At 39.2% G+C, this 17,349-nt stretch overlaps 1 protein-coding gene across 1 annotated transcript in view; it reads right to left on the reverse strand.

Moving 5' to 3' along the window:
• Fggy (FGGY carbohydrate kinase domain containing) overlaps window positions 1–12,648 on the reverse strand; it is a 369,309-nt gene extending 356,661 nt beyond the window's left edge. Inside the window, exon 1 of the mRNA XM_085839182.1 lies at window positions 12,550–12,648. The gene's annotated coding sequence lies outside the window, so the exon portion shown is untranslated. The remainder of the gene's footprint in view (window positions 1–12,549) is intronic.
• Between the last annotated feature and the right edge of the window lie 4,701 nt (window positions 12,649–17,349).

Below are 17,349 nucleotides of genomic sequence, written 5' to 3' on the forward strand. Positions count from 1 at the left end.
ATGCATGTTCCACCACCCCTGCCAATACATACTAACAAATTACCATTCATATAGAGAAACAGGAACAAACAAGCCAAAATGAAAACATAAATCAGTAAAATGAACAGCCACTTAGTATTGGCAGAAATAACTAGTAATCAAAGGAAATAAAAGCTACTATAACTGTATTTTATATAGCCAACAATCTAGAGAAAAGACAACTTAAAAGTTCAGATGTGAGAAATGCAAAGAATATTCTAAGTTGCTGAAATTGAAAAACTAAGTAATGTCTGCTGTGAAAAACTATTTCAGTACAATTAAAGAATTCAAGGAAAAAATACTTGTGAACTTCAAGATAATACAACAGAAATCACCCAAAATGTAACAGAAATATTTTTAATATATACTTGTGTTTAATTATGAGGAGCAGTGTGTGAACATGAGTGGGTGTGTCTGAGGACTATAGCCAATTGTGAGCTGCCCAACATCAGTGCCTATGGAAGAATAGTGAGTAGTCTTAAAAACCGAGCCATCCCTCTAGCTACAATAGAAAGATGTTTAAAGTGGAACTAGAGAATAACTTTAGGAGGTCAAATGACATATGAAATGGGAGCTCTTAAAGGAGGCATCAAAAAGAGAGCCAGAAGAAATATTAAAAGATGGGATGATCAAAAACTCTCCAGCTATGTTGAAAACTATAAATCTGCATATCCAAATACCTTAACAAATTCAAAACACAAAGAATATTTTCAAAAAAGAGAGAAAACTACGTCCAGAAATACCAAAATTAAATGGTTGTAAATCTTTGAAAAAGATAAAATCTTGATGGTAGGAAAAAAGGGAGATGTTACACAAAAAGAATGAAACCGGTGTCTCAGAAATAAGAGAAAGTGGGAGCAAGATCTTTGAAGTATAAAAACAAACAAAACCTTATAATGTTCACAATTTTAAAGTATCTTTCAAAAACAAGGTCAAATGAAGACTTGTCCAGGCAAACAAAAGCTAAAACCTCCTCACCAGCAGAAGCACAAGAATAGGGCGGGCAGGGGAGGGGGCGAAATATAGTGCATAGAAAGCTACATCTATAAAATGGAATGAGGACTATAGAGTTAGCACATGGATAGACATAAAAACTGTCTTAAAAGAGTTTTAATAGCTCAAAAGACAGTGAACTGCTTTAACTTTAGTTAAAATCATCTATTGTGAAATTTAAAGATATACAGAAGTAAAATATGCAAAAACAGAAACATGAAGGCTAAGAATAGAGAACATACTTCTACATATTTCTTGTATGTGTAATCGTATGTTACTGATTATGATAAACTAAAGACAGCTATTAGAAATCCTAAAGCAAAAATAGAAGAACGCTACAAAGAAAAAAGTTAAAACGAAAGAAAGAAAGAAAGAAAGAAAGAAAGAAAGAAAGAAAGAAAGAAAGAAAGAAAGAAAGAAAGAAAGAAAGAAGATAGACAATGGAACGAAGATTTAAATGAAGCAGCAAGGTGGTGATTTTAAATTAATAATTATATCAGTGAAACAACTCTCCAACAAAAGACACATCATCCCGCACTGACTTATTTAGTTTAGATAAATGCTGCCTACAAAAAGCTCAACTTAAGCATAAGGTGAAAAATCAGACGTAGATCATGATATGCCATACCATGTTTGCTTGTCCACTAACCTAAAGATGCTCCTGAACCCTCTGTTGTAATCATAGGTGATGGCTTCCTGTAATGATCCAAAAGGCTTTTTCCCTTTTAGTCACTCCTGACTTTGGTGTCCTTTGTATTTCCTGGGTAAACAGAGTCCTATTTATTCACCTTTGTTCTCTTCATATTTCTATATTTCTATATAGACAACAAGATGTGCCTTGCCCATGAAAGATAGTCTGTGCTGCAAGCAGAAGAGATGTCTTTGCTGTCTGTATACCTCTGTGGATTCTGAGTTAAACTGCAGAACTTCAGCAAGGTCTTGTACAACCAGAACCAGAGCTGCTGTCGGTGCTGATCCTAAGGCTGGCAGTGCTCTATGGACAGTGCTTCACTCAAGACTGGTAATAAGATACACAAATGTGAGAGCCCTTGGGCTATTGTCAAACCTCAGTTTTGGAATGGATTTGAAGCTCAGACAGAATAAGATGTGTGTCGTGGAGATATATATTTGAACATGGGCATTAATGGCCCAAATACCTCTTTGCATCTATCTAAACAGGAACAAGCTGTCAAAAGGAGACAAGGATAGAAACTTCAGTGTACAGAAACCAGTGAGCTAAGGACACAGAATATGATGCTGGCCAAAGCAAAGTGTTGGCCTGGCCATTTGTCTGGTTTACAAAGAGTTGCTTCAGTGGGATTTCTTCATGTTTTTGTTACACTGCTGACATTTAACATCAGTTGTGACTGTCAATTGGCATTAGCTGTTTAGATAACAACCCTAATGATGCTTTGCTACAGTAAAGAAAGATGTATCAAACATAAAACATAAATGAATAATTACATCAAATGAAAAAAACACCCCAATTAAAAGATAGATTATCCACCTGGCATGGTGGCGCACGCCTTTAATCCCAGCACTCAGGAGGCAGAGGCAGGTGAATTTCTGAGTTCAAGGCCAGCCTGGTCTACAGAGTGTGTTCCAGGACAGCCAGGGCTACACAGAGAAACCCTGTCTCGAAAAACCAAAAAAAAAAAAAAAAAAAAAAATAGATTATCCACAGCTGATTTATTTAGTTTAATTAAATGCTGCCTACAAGAAGCTCAGTTTAAACATAATGTGAAAAGCCAGAAGTAGAACATGATATGCCATATCACAGCAATGAAAAGGAACAAAGTATCTCCATCAATATCCAACTAAGCAGGTTTAAAAATATATATGACCTAAACAATGACTAAGTAGATCTTTCTCCTAGCACTGTTTAGCAGAAACTGTGAAATAGCACAGGGTGATTCACCAAGAGGACCAATTTGTACTGAATAGCTTTGCTACAGTAAGGAAAGATATATCAAAGCAGACAGTTCAATTTATGTAACTAATCACAAAGTATCAGGGATACATAAAGCAAGCTATAATAGAACAGTAAAGAGAAATACATGTAAATGATTATGCTCTCCGTGATTGACAGGGACAAAAAACGGTAGACAGCTGAACAAGGGTGAGATCCAATGGGACTCCATCAACCCACCCTGACCGATTGGAACTTTCAATGTTACACAGATATTCTACCCAACCAGTACAACATGAGTGTTCTAATCAGAGTACAATCTGTGTTGGTTAAATAACTCTCATGAAATAACTCTAAACAATCCAGAGGATTCAAGTAATATAAGGGATGATCTATGACCATGACAGAACTATAGATCAGTGATCAAAAACTATAGAGCAAATCTTGAAATATATGGCATACATATATGTATAATGTTATAATTAACATACTTCTTAAACACAACTACGCAACTTTAATGTGCTTAACTCAACAGAAATTTAAAAATATAGTGTGTGAGTTTTAGGATATGAGTAGTGCCAGGCCTAGAAATTAACTGCATCAAACATCAATATGAGAAAAGTTTTAAGAAAAGACACTCAGCATCTCCCCGGAGGAAACTAGAAAGGATGAACCCCATATATGCTGAAGAAAAGAAATAATGAGCTGTACAGCAGAAATAATCTCTTTTAAGACAGAAAAATTATGGAGAAAATAAATTTGACTAAAAGCTAGCACTTTGAGAAGAACAAAAAAAAATTAATATAACTCAACCCAAAACTATCATGAAAATCAAGAGAAAATGTATACACTGCCAATATTGAGAATTAGAGAGATGAAATTAGAATGGGTTCTATAGCTATTAAAGTAACAGCTGGGAAATATTTTGCACAGTAGCATGCTAATAAATTTGACAAATTAGTCACTTTGTGTAAATCCCTTGTGGCACACAAACTATCAAGCCTCACTTAAGAAGAAACAGAATGGAATATTATCAACTGAACACAATGGCAAAGTGTAGCTTTCTGTCACCTCACCACAGCACACCGGCTGTGACAAGTCGACATGAATGAGGGGACCATTGGGAGAATGTGAGGGAAAGTGCATTAAAAAGACTAAGAATAAGGTCTCCCAGTCCCCCAGAGCAACAGGGAAAGCAGTGCCAAAAAAGAGTCCATGACTCTTCTTCCCTGGGGTGAGAGCAGCACCACCATCGAGAAGCCAGCTGTTGCAGATGTGCAGGATATCAACCAAGGCCTCTGCTCTTTCTTAACACCTGAAGAATTCTGAGGATTGGGCAGCTGAGAGAGTGGGGGAAAGGACCAGAAAGAGGGATCCATCCTAATCAAGCTAGTGGTTATCAGCAGCACCACTCACAAACTGCTACCAACTTCTCCCTCTGGTCCAGAGATGATGCTGACAATGCTCACCTCAGCCTCCAAGCATACTCAGCCTGAGTCTTCACAGGCGGCTCACAAACATACATGCAGTGGCTCAACTCTGCACAACTAGGAGAAAAAAAGCATGCAAATTTGATGGGGGAAAAAAATCTTTGCAGGATTAAGAGAAGGCACATAATCTTAGAGATGGGTCTCCAAACAAGGAAGTGAAGTCAGCCCAGCCAGAGAAAACACCAGTGTCTCAAAATCCCAGGTCAGCTGACCAAGGACGACGCACATGCATGCACTCCAAGGAAATACCACAGCACCAAAGAAAAACACTAGTGCCCATCAACTGAGACTAAGGAATTAAGACACAAGAAATGCTTGACAATGAATTAGAAGAAATTAAATAATTGTTTTAAGGACATTCAGTGACATACCTAGAAAACAAGAGAAAACAATCAGTGAAAGCAATACACAACAGAGAAACCAATGTCTATGAAACCAAGTTCTGGAGCTGAAGGAGACAATGCACATGTGAGTAGCACCAACAGCATACTGGCAGCACAGGATGGAGCACCTGTAACGCTAGTCAGTCCATCTGTAGTTATAATCGAAAAGAACGGGGGAGTGAAGACAACATGAGAAAGGCTGGGATTGCTCTGGCTCCACTTCTGCTGCCTTGATAAAGCACCATGATAAAAAGCAACTTAGGGGAGAAGGGGTTCCATGTAGCTCTCATTCCAGGCTACAGTCCATTGTTACAGGAATGTCGAGGCGGCGGAACGTGAAACAGTCAATCACTCACAGCAAAGAGCAGAGGAAAATGATCTTGGACACATGTCATGTTTCTACCCAACCTACTTTTCTCGCTTTTAAACCACTCAGGGACCAGCCGTAGAAATGGTGCTGCCCAAATTCAGGGTGGATCTTTCACCTCAATTAACCCAATTAAGAAAAATCACTCAGGAATACCCAACCTGCAGTGGGGAATCCTCAACTGACAGCTGTCTCCCAGGTGATTTTCAACCACGTCAGGTTGACAACTAAAATGATATAATAGTTTATGGGAGTTCCCAGAGGAGATGAAAATGGGGCAAGAATGGTACTTTAAACAAACAATAGCTGAAAACTTCTGAAATCCTGTGAGAAATGCGGATATTCGGGTCCGTGAGTCTTAAAGGTGTCAAAGAGCTCAAACATGTCCAATCCAGAGAAGATGGACTACTTAGATACATCACGATAGTGTCAAAATAAAATTTTTTTGAAAGCAGCAAGAGAAAAAAGAAATTTGCATATGTAGAAGCCTTCAGTAGAATACTAATGTATTACTCAGCACAACTTTACAGATGGAAAGAGAACAGAATGCATGCTCAGTGCACTGCTCTTTATTTCCCCATTTAAGTAAAACAGATGCAGCAAAACTATCATTTACTAATGAACAAGAGGCAAACAAGAAAAGTGACCCCAGACCTATATCACCCATTGCTGGAACCTCCGGAAGGAGACCTAAGCAGGGTCTTCAGGTAGGACTGAAGGAATCAGTGGATCCCTTCATGTGGACGACATGAAAAGAGGTCACAGTAAAAACTTACCAGTAAGGCAAATATATAGTCAAATTCAGAATACTAGAAGACAAAGGCAAGTGAACTATTTTTTCTGAAGTTAAAGGATTATACTGAAATATAATCCCTTTTAGAAGATAAAAAGTATTAAGAATAGCAACTACAATAATTTATTAATGAACACACTGGATAAAATAAGTAAGTCATAACATAAATTAGGAGATATATGTAAAGTTTTCATATGTGGTTGAAGGTTGAATGAAAATTCACTCATAATGATGTTTTATAGAAAGTCCATGATAATGGACAGGCTAGCTCTATAGTGCACATACAATGGAGAACAAGAGAGAAACCCATCATTATTATATTTTTAAAAATCCTCAAAGCTCAAAAGACAGGAGGAGAGGATAAAGAAACAAAGGAATTGGAAACAATAAAATGGCAAGAGTTTGTACCTAGCAATAATTACTCCAGATATAAATGAACTAAATTCTCAAATCAAAAGATTAACTATCTTTCAAACCATAACGATATGAAGCTAGAAATCAGGAACAAGGAAAAAACTCAGAAATAAAAACACACATTCTTGAACAAAATAATTTCAAAATTGAAACCAGAAGGGAAAATAAGAACTATTTCGAGATCAGTGCACAAAAGCTTACAGGAGACAGCAAAAATAGTTCTAAAAGAGGAAAAATGCACAGATAAATAAAAATTCTTAAGTAACCTATGTTTGTATCTCAAAGGTAGCAAAAGAAACAACACCCACCATAGTAGAAATATACAGAGACAAGAAAGATTATAAATAAGATCAATAGGATGAATTGGTATTTTGAAAAGATAAACAAAACTAAGCCTGTATTTACACTGAGGAACAAACGAAAAGGCAAAATCAAAAATGAAAGAGAAGACATTACTTCTAATAGCCCCCAAATAAAATAAGATCATAAGAAACTAGTATAAAAACAATGTATGCCCACATGTTGGACAGGCAAGAAGAAATGACAAAATTTATAGCGGTGTGCAATCTACCAACAGTGAGTCGTGGAGAAACAGAAGAGGTAGTCAGCTCTTGCCCTCTTCTCTTCCCCTCTTGCTCTTGCTCTCTTCTCTTCCCCCTCTCTCCCCCTTCCCCTCCCCCTTCTCTCTCCATGTGCTCATGGCCAGCCTCTTCTCCCCCCTCTCTCTTTCTCTGTCTCAACTACTCCCTCAACTCCCTTCCTCATGCCCTAAATAAACTATACTCCATACTTTAAAAAAGAAAAGAAAGAAAAGCTAGTCAGACTCATACTGAGTGAAGAGACAAGTCAGTATTTAAACATCTACTATGTACGAAATTCTCCAACAATAACTTTTTAAAAACCTTTGATCAAAGATAGTCCAGGATCTGATGACTTAACTAATGGGTTCCATCAATATCTAAGAAGAGTTGACACCAATCCTTCATGACCACATGCCATTTCTATTCTACATAATCTGCAAGTCTAGGAAAAAATATTTAAAAAGCATGAAAATTGGGAAGAGAAGAAGAAAATAATTCATTTGTAGACATAATCTGTGTTTCTTATTTGTGTTTACACACACAGTGAATGCAAACATGTTCACATGTGTGCATACATGAGTGAGAATGTACAAACACATATGTGTCTGTAAGGAAGCCAGAAGTTGAAGCACAGGTGGTAAATTTACTCACTCAGTCACTCCCCACTTGATTTTTTGAAACGGGGTCTCTTTCTGAACCTGGAACTCAACCCTAGACTATCTGACCAGCAAGCCCAGAGATCTTCCCATGTCTGCTTTCATGGTGCTAGAATCTCAGGCTCAAGCCACAGTGCCTGACTTTCCATGGGTGCTGGGATCTGAACCCAGGTCTGCATGCTTATGTGCTATCACTTTATCAATCAAGCCATCTCCCCAGACCCTGAGAATATATATATATATATATATATATATATATATATATATATATATATATATATATAGAGAGAGAGAGAGAGAGAGAGAGAGAGAGAGAGAGAGAGAAGCTCCTTCTTGGACCGTGGTCATACTTGGAACAGGGCTTCTACAAGACAAGTATGTCTGGAAGACTGTGATGCAAGACCACTTTAGCTGGCTCTAAGTGAGGTCTTCTGAACCAAAAAGAGCATATACAGCTCTTCCTAAATTTCAAGATGTTTGTGTCTGAGATGAAACTGAACCGTACTTGAGCAAGAGATGTGCTTAGGTATATAATGTAAAAACAACGCAGTGACTCCTGGAGGCAGACCAAACAAAACTAGAGTGACCCAGGGAAAGGTAACCAGGATGCATGGAAACAGTAGCTCAGCTCGGTTCAAGACGTATTCTGAAGCCACCTTTCTACAAAGGCCAGTAGACACAGAATCCATTGGATCCCATAGCCCTCATTGATTAAAACTAAGGGAAGGTAAAAATTAGACGAATCATACTTCCTGATTTCAAATTACATTGCAAAGCCATAGGATTAAAATCAGATCAAAAACAGATGCCACAACCAACAGAATACAATGGACTTCTGAACTAAGCCACAAATCATCTTCAAAATCACACACCAAAAATTCACAATGGGGAAAAAGTTTCTTCAACAGATGATGTTGGAGAAACTGGCTAGACACATGCAAAGGGATGAAGCTAGATTTGTCCATCAGACAGAGAGACAGACAGACACACACACACAAATATAACCAGCCTTCCACATTTATAGATATAATCAGCCAAAAAAGCAAAACTTTTAGGAAATAATTGTATATATATTAAACTTATAGGACCCTTTTTACTCATCATTATTTTTAAAGCAGTATAGCATGACAATGTTCTGGTTTTTATCTGTTATTCTAACAAATAGCCTGACCAAATGTGGGTGAGGAAACCATTCACTTCAGTTCACAATCGTAGATTAATCTGTCACAGAGGGAAGTCAAGATAGGCAGAAACTCAAAGCAGGACCTTGAAGGTGGGCCTGCTTGAAATTCTATACATTTGATCTCTGATCAAACAATTCTATTCAAAGCCAAAGAAGTACAGCAGGGACATGGAGAATGCTGCTTGCTCACTGGCTGTCTTAGACCTGCCTAGGGATGGTGTTGCCCACAGTAGGTTGGACCTCCTACATCAATTAGCAGTCAGTACAGTTAGATAGAGGGAGGAAGGGAAAGAGAAAGATGAGCGAGGGGGGAGAGGGAAGGAAGGAAGGAAGGAAGGAAGGAAGGAAGGAAGGAAGGAAGGAAGGAAGGAAGGAAGGAAGGAGGGAGGGAGGGAGGAATGGAGGGGTAGATATGAAATACTATCACTAAATTTCTTTCTAGGGGAGGGGGTCTACCCCCTTCCTCGCTAACAACAAAAAAACAAGGTACAAGTCCATGAACGTTCACCATGGGGAAACAATGAGTGTATTGGCTTACTTATAGAGCATGGGTGAGCGGTTAGTGACAGAAGCTGAGAGAACTCCAAAGTAGCCATACTGGAAAGTCTTCACCCTGTGTAAATAATGGCTTCCCAGTAGCCATAAAGATGGAAACCCCTTCCCCAGTTAGCACCATCTTACTCTAGCACCTCCTCTGGAACCTAAGGCCACATTCAGTTGGGGAATGATTACCAAAAAGTGGTGTTTTACTCTGATGTGGGTCCAATGACTTCCTACATGCTCTGTCTAGACAAGAAGGCACAGCTCATCTCAATAGGATGGCAGCTATTTTGCTTGAAGGATAACATCCTAAATTAAAAAAAAAAAAAAACTTGAACACTAATACGGTTTTGGGTCTCTAGAAGGCTTGGAACAAAAATCCTCTGCAGATACAAGCAGCAAAGGAATTCTGTAATATCACCACCATGTAGAATCTAAAAGGCTCTAAGTTAAAACAGAAAATAAAATGATAGTTACCAGCAGGTGAGAGGCAGAGGTCATATGATGTTGGTCAACCACTATATACTTTCAGTTATGAACTGAAAATCTTCTGGAGATCCAATGTAAACATGTGATAAAGTTAGCATTATATTCTTGCAATTTGTTCATAGAGCAGAATTTAAAATTATTCATCACCAAGGAAAACGAATACTATGTCAGATGTTACATGTCTATATACACATATAAAAACATATGATTTACATTGATATAACACTAGATAGATAGATAGATAGATAGATAGATAGATAGATAGATAGGTGGATAGATAGATAAATAGATAGATAGGGTTAGTTATACCCCACTAAGGCTGGGAGAGGCAGAATAAAACATAATCTGGATAACCCTGTGGTGATAAGAGTGAAATGTAAAATGTCTCCTGTCTGGGAAGTTAACAAATCCCATTATTGGTGTATCTGTGTTATCTGTGTGACTGTTCCCAGAGAGGATTAACTTAGAGACAAGATCCATGCTGGATGTGAATGGCACCATCTCATAGCAGGATGTGATCAAACAGGGACTGAGAGCCCACCAGTCTCCCTTTTGTTGAGTTTCATCTTGTGTATTGTGGAACCAATGTGTTGTAAAGAATGTTTCCCCATTAATCTCTGATTAGTCCAATAAAAGGCTCCTTTTCTTACAATGATAATCTATACATTATAAAAACAATTATGAAAACTATCATGTAAGAATTACATTCACAATATCCAGTCCTTTTGTGTTTGGCAACAATTAGGTCTAACTCTATTATCTATCCTGTCTTGGTGAGTCCAGAGTTCCATACTATTATTTTCCAACCTAACTTTTACTACTAACCTAAAAACATCTTAGACCTAAAGTCATCTCCCTCCTGACCATGATGTGAGCTGTTCCTACCATAGTGAACTGAAATCATGAGCCAAAATGACTTCTCCTGCCTTAAGTTATTTTTCTCATGGGTTTCTCATAGCAACAGGAAGTGTAAGGAGGCTTTTAGATCAAATGGCTTTGTCGCTGGCATTCCTCACATACAGCTTCAGGCCCAGGTGACTTTGCTGGTGAGTTCTACTAACCACTAGAGAGAAAATGTGTGTGTGTGTGTGTGTGTGTGTGCGCGCATGCGCGCGCACGCGTAAAAATACTCCCTAACTGATTCTTTAAGGCCAATATTAGTCAGAAAATAAAAGAAAGGAAAATTACAAATCAAAACCCATTATCAACAATGATGCTGGAATGCTTAAAATCTCAGCAAATGGAATCTAAAATATACAGTTAATTGTATGTCAGTCACTACTACATGGGGCTGCTACTAACTACCCTGGCTGAGAACACCTCTCTTCCTGCGATCATCTCAAGAGTTAAATGATCTCTATGGCACAGTCCTGACAAAGAACTGTGTCAGACTCCCCTTCTAGCTGAGAGTTTAAAGACAGGGCTTTCCCCAACCTGGTGTTGTTGTTGTTGTTATCGTCGTCCTTTAAAAAGCTACTAATTGGCTGTAGTTTTTAGATAAAGGTTATAAAACAAACTAAACTCCAGAACACAAAGCCCAGCAAAATTCATCAGAGCCTGGATCAGAACCTGGCACCCTTCCGAGAAACACAGTGCTCCACCAACTGGGTTATTCCCTTCTCCTACTTGCACACTTTGACTTCCTAATCCTAAGCCACTCCCCCCTCAAAAAAAATCATTTACAGGCCCCCTTCATCCCCTATATTCCACCCCAAACCCCATCAGTCAGGAGTAGTCCTCTGGGGCTCTTATTCATACAGCCAGGGCAGAAGCCTTTAAGTCATGACCAAGCATGACAGCTGCTTTAGCAGGAGACTCCAGAAGACAGACTAGCAGCACCCCCAGCTAGCAACAGAAAAGAGAAACATCAGGCCTCACATAGCTCACAGTAAAGACGGGAAACCCTTTAAAAAGGACAAAAAAAATGAAACAAAAGACAAATCTACAAATCCAGCCACAAACTCAGACTTGAATTGTTCCTTATGGATTTGCTCCCTAAAAGCACAATCCAATGGGACCTTTTGAATTGACACACACACACTTGATCAAAAAGAATCAAACTTGGCCACAGCTTGCCCTTTAACTAGGAGAAGAAATTCGAGCTAAAATGTAAGCAGTGCTCCAGTGAACGGACCAGTGACAGAGGAGTTCCCCCACAGTGCGTGTCTCCATCCTGAAATGGTCATGAAGTTCATAAAAATGGAAAGATCCCCCTATATCCTTCCTGGCCTGCAGCCCTGTAACAAGACAGATGGCATTATCCCATTTAAACTGAAGTATGCATCAAACACTATCTCCAGATGCTCAGCTTCTATAGCCTTAAACAGCACCAGCCTTGAAACGCCTTTACATTGCCAAACTTGAATTCAAAGACTTAAAATGTTTAGAGAATTGTCCCCAAATTGGGGTGTGGGGGAGGGGGGGTGCATTGCAAAATTCTCTTTTCTGGGAGAAAGAAAAAACACTTTATTTAATTAACTGTACACTAGTCAGAGAGATAGGGCCTTAGGCCCCAGACTTCTGTAGGGCAGTCATTGGGATGCAGTAAAGGCCTCTCCCTTGGGCAAGACACCTCACCTAGAATACACACGAAACTGAAAGGCCAGCCAGTGGCCTGGCTGAAGTGAGACCCAAAGGTGAAGGAGGGAAACATTTAGCAGGCTAGAGAAGCTTTTTGGGGGGAGCTGGCTGAGAGCCTGCATGCCTGCAAGAGCCCCTGGGAGGGTCACTTACTTGTCCAATATGAAATCACATTCTAGCTAGCAGGCCAGCAGGCCACCAAGCACAGCCGCACCGCACCCAGCAGGGCGGTCCAAACAAGCTGTGACTCCGCCCGCTTCAGTCCAGCCCCTCCAGCAACCCTTGTAAGGCGCAACCTGATTGGTCCTTTGAAACGGGCACCGTGAATGGCCAGTACTTGTGAGCCCTGCCCCTCCCCACTGTAGTGTAAGTCTTGCGTTTGCATTTCAAAATCCTCTCGCTGCCTCGATTTTAAAGATGCCCAGGTAACAGAGACTGCTCAATCTAAGCAATCCCCTCTGAGCGCCAGCTAACCTAGCCAACCTACAGTATGTGGTGGATATTTCCTGTTAAATCGCCCTCGGCTGAGCGCCAGGATTGCTATGGGCTTTAATTCCTTGAACTCTTTATACCTGGTGCTTTTCAGGAACTCTCACACTTTATGCTGTGGTCGAGGCTTTGAGGTAGAGACAACATCGTAAATCTAAAAGATATATGACCCCTGCCTTTAAGAAGTTGACATACTGGTTGATATTGACCTTTCCAGTAAGCTACATGGACTCTCGGTATCCTCATCGCTAGATACTGAGAGTCCAAAACGATACTGAGAGTCCAAAACCGGTTTGGCTTTCCCACCCCCCCCCCCCTGGGGACTATTCCAAGGTTGCGAAAACCAACCCTTCTCAATAACAGAGACTTCCTTAGTCAGACCTAGTGTGTTTATTATGTTAAGACTAGTATCCACATAACCTGAGAGTAAACGAGTGATCGATCTCGAGTGATTGATCTTGATCGATCTCTCTCCGCCATCCAGGTAAGAACTCGGTGAGGCTGAAGCCACAGGATTAGTCCTGCACTCTCCTGGAGGTCTTGGTTTGGATTTATTTTCCTCTACACAAGCAGTGTTCAACCTTCTTTGGTGTCCTATATCAGATATTTACATTACGATTCATAACAATAGCAAAAGTAGATAGGTGAAGTAGCAAAAAAAAAAAAAAATAGAATTTTATGGTTGGGTCCCAACAACCTGAGGAACTGTTATAAAGGGTCTCAGCATCTGGACAGTTAAGAACCTAACTGTTAAGATCTACACTATGATTGCATTTCCAGCTATTCAAAAAATTGTCTGCACAGTCTCAGATCTGTTACTTAGTCATGTGGACCAAGCATACAACAGGAATTATAATATTAAGACCTGGTTGTCTTTCTTTCCGGAGCACTATGAAGAACAAATTAAGTACCAGACATGTATGTGTTTTGCAAAAGTTTGGATGCTTAATACACATACTATATTGCCTCAGCTCTTCCTTAATATGTCCCAGAAATGCAGTGTGCCTGTTGCCTCACAGACTATGGCTTGGGGGAGAACATGAAAGGTCTCCTCTTTGCTAAACATAAATTAGTGTGTTGGCCTTTATGAATAACTGTTTCTCATCTTTGCTGTATTTGAGTTTTTATTTGATTCCTCTTAAATAGCATATGATCAGTAGCAAAAATAGCGTTGTGGCTGGGCCTCCAGCAGCCATTTTAAACAATAAAAGGACCTTGGGATAAGAAGCACACAGAGGAAAGAAACACGGTGAAAGAAAGTGAGTTTCTAATGCTGTGTACCTCAGACCAGGCTGAGTCCAAAAGACCCCACAGCTCATCTAGCACTAGAAATCAGGTGACTGACCCCTACTACAGAACCATCTGAAACTATATCATATAAATGTTGTGCAAAAGGTTGGATGCTTAATACATATTATGCATTGCCCCAGCTCTTCCTTAACCTATCCCAGAATGGAATGTGTCTGCTGCCTCAAGGACTATGGGAAATGTACATTTTCAGGCTACAATTTATGCAAAGAAATAACAAATCTTGAGTACTTTATAAAATACTAGCTGACATAATGTGGCTGAAAAACAGAAGAGGAAATGGCTCCATGCAGAAGGCAGCAAGCACGTGGGATTGCCTTTCTTCATTAACAGCCTGCTCTCTGAAAATCTAACTCACTCCAAGAAACCAGCATCAATCCCATTGGAACCCAGTATTCCCAGTGACATAATTACCTCCCACAAGTCCTCACAACTTACATGTTCTACCACTTGTCAACATCACCGCACTGGGGACCAAGCTTCCAGCATATGAATACTGTGGAAACTAGATCAAAGCATGTCTAAACTACAGCAGTAGAGTATACAGATGTATACATATGAAGTCATGCTCACTCTTATATTATACACATGTAGTCACACAGCTGCAAATTAAGTCGTGATACAAAAGGATATACATAGACACACTGATAGAAATCACACAACCACATGTGTAACCAACCACACTTTGTATGACCATATTTGTATAGTCTTACATTATCACTTCATCCTCATATATCATACATATAATTATACTTAGGCACACAAGCACATAAATTTAGAGATACAGAAAAGCATATGTACACAAATAAACAGATGTATTCATAGACATAAGCATACATGAATCCATAACATCGTTAACATAAACAATTCCTCATCTACTTTACATGACAGATTTCTGTTAACAAATGTTCTACAGGGAAAAGAAGGATGTGTTCACTTTTTGCAAATGTTCATTGTTTCCATTCATTAGTCATTGAGTATTTGATGGCAATATATAGATATAATATAATGAAGAATACACTCAGAAATGATAGTGGCATCTGAGTGCTAAGGTCTGTCATAAAAATTAATGATACTATTGCATAACATATGGACCAGAATTCCTCTTGGATCATATATTCTCAAATATTTATTGCTCCCATATCCTTGAATAGTTTGAATGCCTCTGGAGTTGTAAATAATGACATCAAGATGTAAGATTATAAGGATTATAAATTATTAAGGATTATAAATAATTCCTTGCATTGCTTGAAAAACTGTAACTCAAATTTGTTGAAGCAAATAGCCACTTTATTGATTCACACAATTGGCTGATTTAAGAAGAAACTGAAACTCATAAGAGTCATCCAGCAATTCCAATTATGTCTTAAATGACCATTTATTCTCCAGGTTTCATCTCTTAATTCCTATGATTGCTCCATACTCCAGTGGGATCATGCCACACAGCAGAAAATATGGCAATCAAGTGCTTTAACATCACCATACCTTCATGAATCTTGGTTGAAGAAAGGCAATAGTATCTTCATACTCACAGTTCTTGTAAGAATACCAGATATGTGTCCAACCCTAGGAATGGGCTGGGAAGATGTGAGCCTCACACTGGTGAAAGAGACAAGATGGGGAGGGTGAAAAGATATTATAAGGCCATGAATGGATATCAAAAAATGTACTGGAAGAAAGTAGAACAGAGAAGATCTAAAGCTTTGTGACAGTATTTATAAGAAATGATGAACTCACATACTAAGACGGCATTTTTGTGATGTTATAATCTCACACATTCAAAACAAACTATGGTGAAGAAAAGAAAAAGACCTAGAGAGGCCTGCAGAGGGAAAGTGACTGAGCCAAACTGTGTATGGACATGATAAAACTATCCCAGTCAGTGAGAATGTTGAAAGCCTTGATAGATGTTCATGTCTCATAAACACATCTATTTGAAATTACATGTTTCAGTATGTGTCAAGTTTACATCTAATGTAAAAAGCAAGATGTAGCATAGCTGGAAGTATGGGGTAATAGGAACAATGTAAGAATTAGCAATGGAAAGATTCTGGTAGTTGGTGGATTTGGATGGTGGGCGCACAAGCTCATTAAATTCCTTGTTTACTTTATATAAATGCATATATTTAAATTTTTCTTAAGAACACATATTTTTTTTAAATTTATTTTTATTAGGTATTTTCCTCGTTTACATTTTCAATGCCATCCGAAAAGTCCCCCATACCCACTCCCCCAATCCCCTAACCCACCCACTCCCCCTTGTTGGCCCTGGAGTTCCCCTGTACTGGGGCATATAAAGTTTGCAAGTCCAATGGGCCTCTCTTTGCAGTGATGGCCGACTAGGCCATCTTTTGATACATATGCAGCTAGAGACAAGAGCTCCGGGATACTGGTTAGTTCATATTGTTGTTCCACCTATAGGGTTGCAGTTCCCTTTAGCTCCTTGGGTAATTTCTCTAGCTCCTCCATTGGGGGCCGTGTGATCCATCCAATAGCTGACTGTGATCATCCACTTCTGTGTTTGCTAGGCCCCGGCATAGTCTCACAAGAGAAAGCTATATCCTTTCAGCAAAATCTTGCTAGTGTATGCAATGGTGTCAGCGTTTGGAAGCTGATTATGGGATGGATCCCTGCATATGGCAATCACTAGATGGTCCATCCCTTCGTCACAGCTCCAAATTTTGTCTCTGTAACTCCTTCCATGGGTGTTTTGTTCCCATTTCTAAGAAGGGGCAAAGTGTCCACACTTTGGTCTTCGTTCTTCTTGAATTTCATGCGTTTAGCAAATTGTATCTTATATCTTGGGTATCCTAAGTTTCTGGGCTAATATCCACTTATCAGTGAGTACATATTGTGCGAGTTCCTTTGTGATTGGGTTACCTCACTCAGGATGATGCCCTCCAGGTCCATCCATTTGGCTAGGAATTTCATAAATTCATTCTTTTTAATAGCTGAGTAGTACTCCATTGTGTAAATGTACCACATTTTCTGTATCCATTCCTCTGTTGAGGGGCATCTGGGTTCTTTCCAGCTTCTGGCTATTATAAATAAGGCTGCTATGAACATAGTGGAGCATGTGTCCTTCTTACCGGTTGGGACATCTTCTGGATTTATGCCCAGGAGAGGTATTGCAGGATCCTCCGGTAGTAATTTTCT

This window comes from Mus caroli, unplaced genomic scaffold, assembly GCF_978045245.1.
Source record: "Mus caroli unplaced genomic scaffold, Mus_caroli_1 scaffold_6, whole genome shotgun sequence".
NCBI lineage: Eukaryota > Metazoa > Chordata > Mammalia > Rodentia > Muridae > Mus > Mus caroli.